The sequence below is a fragment of the Callospermophilus lateralis genome, unplaced genomic scaffold (genome assembly GCF_048772815.1).
Source record: "Callospermophilus lateralis isolate mCalLat2 unplaced genomic scaffold, mCalLat2.hap1 Scaffold_43, whole genome shotgun sequence".
NCBI classification, from domain to species: domain Eukaryota; kingdom Metazoa; phylum Chordata; class Mammalia; order Rodentia; family Sciuridae; genus Callospermophilus; species Callospermophilus lateralis.
In genome coordinates this window covers 7,344,033-7,346,145 of record NW_027514380.1, presented here as the reverse complement: position 1 = coordinate 7,346,145, position 2,113 = coordinate 7,344,033, and the positions used below count along the sequence as shown (strand labels likewise).

Genomic DNA, 2,113 nt, shown 5'->3' with positions numbered 1-2,113 from the left:
AGGAAGATCTCCTTAAACAAGTGGCGGTGAGAAGCAGAACAAGAAAAACCAAAGGAGAAATATTTCTTCAACCACACACTTCAAGAAAATGCCATAAATATGTTATTTAATATTCTCATTTCATAGCATTGGACACACAGCTTGACATTGAAATATTGATTTCTTGGAGAAAAAAAAGTGGAAAAAAAAAAGGAAATAAAAAATATTGCATCTTTTTGTTGGAAAATCTCGGCCCACAGGCGTGGGGTGTAGTGCACCAATGTCCTAGCCTGCAGGAGGCGCTGAGGTCGGCAGGGTCCTCTGGGGAAGGAGGCTGCGCCCATCGCCTGGGGCTGTATGGCAAAAATTGTGTTGGGTATCCTTGGCCTTGCCAGCTCAGGCCCTCAGTCACCGGTCACCTGGGGGGCCTGCCCATCCGAGGGCTGGTTGGCTGACTGGATGAACATGGGCTGGGCGAGGTCCTGGCCAGCAGGCATGGTGACTTGCTGGATCTGGTAGAGCTGCTGTCCATCTGTGAACTGGCTGAACTGCTGTTGTCCTTGCTGGACCTCTGTCTGTGTGATCTGTTGGGCATTGGTGGCAAGTGTTTGGATCTGTCCCTGCACGACTTGAGTGCCTGATACAGGCTGGGCTAAGCGGATATACTGCATTTGACCAGCATTCAGCTGCACCGGGATCTGCTGGATCTCTCCTGTGTTAGTGATGATCTGCTGCATCACCTGCATGGTCTGACCAGTGCCACTCTGAGCCTGCTGGGCTTGACCCTGAGGTTGCGCCTGGACAATCTGTACCTGCTGACCTTCTCCAACTTGCATTGTCACTGGTGTCGTCTGGCCCTGCTGAGGCTGTGCAATGATGATTTGCCCAGGCTGGATGGTGGTCGTGGAGCTGGTGGTCTGCTGGCCTTGCTGCTGCCCCTGGACTTGGACGGCAGTGGGCTGCTGAGCCAGCGTTAAGTAGTACTGGACAGGCTTGGCAGGAGTCACAGACTGGCACACCTCCTCCTGACGCTTTGGAGGTTTCAGTTCATCTCTTGGAACAATATCGATGAGAAAGTCAAACTGATCAAATTTTGTAATTGCCATGGCGATATCATTCCTCTGAAGGGTGCGGCGCTTGTTATCCTCTGTATGGATCCAGGCTCGAAGAGTCAGTTCTGTGATAAAAATCTGGGCTGCCTTGGCAAAGAGCACAGGGGCTTCTGCACTGATCATCTTCACATCTTCATCCAGTTTCATAATCTTCTTAATAGGAGCCAGTGGGAGTTCCTGTACTCGGAAATCTTTCACTGTTAAATTCCGGATTTCTTCCATAACACGAGGCCAGAAGGACTGGAGGCTTTGCTGAGCATCACTGCTACTAGTACCACCAAACCCTCCTTCTGTGGACATTTCGATAAACGTCCCTGCCGCGCAGTCTTGGGAAGAGCAGGAGCCGCCCCCGCGCTCCTGCGGCGTCGGGCAGTGCAGGGGCCCAGGGAGGGGGAAGCGTGCGTCACGGAGAACGGAGCGCGCGCGGAGTGGGGGCACAAACAAGATGGCGGCCACGCCGTTTGCACCGTCTCCCCTTTTCCCCTCCCCCTCCCTTGGCGCCTCGACTCCCAGTGTCAGAATCAGCTAATTTTATAAACCTTTTTTTTTTTTAAATTTTTGGCTTCACTTTTGATAACTTCATGGTGAAATGCAATATATACAGTGCAAACATATGCATAAAATATCATGGACAGATGAGCAAATAGTTACAATCTTCCATGTAACCACCAAACTGCTCAAAAATAGAACATTGGAATCTACACTCAAACTCTGTGCCTCTGTTGTTCATATCAATTTTCATCCCCTCCTTACAGGTAACCTGTATCCTGTGTTGTGTGATTATTTTGACTAAAATTTCTAGATATTTTTGTGCATTGTATTTTAAATGACTCTTCATTTATGTATGCAATAGAAAGAAGTTTTATCACTTAATAAAAACTGTATTTACATGTAGTCACTTAGTATATACTCCTTGTGACATTTCTTTTACACAGCATTTTATTTATAAAAAAATGAAAATGTGTATCACTATGGTTCATTTATTTATTCTTTATATAACATTCAATTGTGGTATTATTCCA

General features: G+C 47.2%; 1 pseudogene; it reads right to left on the bottom strand.

Moving 5' to 3' along the window:
* Window positions 1–311: 311 nt before the first annotated feature.
* On the bottom strand, window positions 312–1,469 carry LOC143388992 (nuclear transcription factor Y subunit gamma pseudogene; annotated as a pseudogene).
* Between the last annotated feature and the right edge of the window lie 644 nt (window positions 1,470–2,113).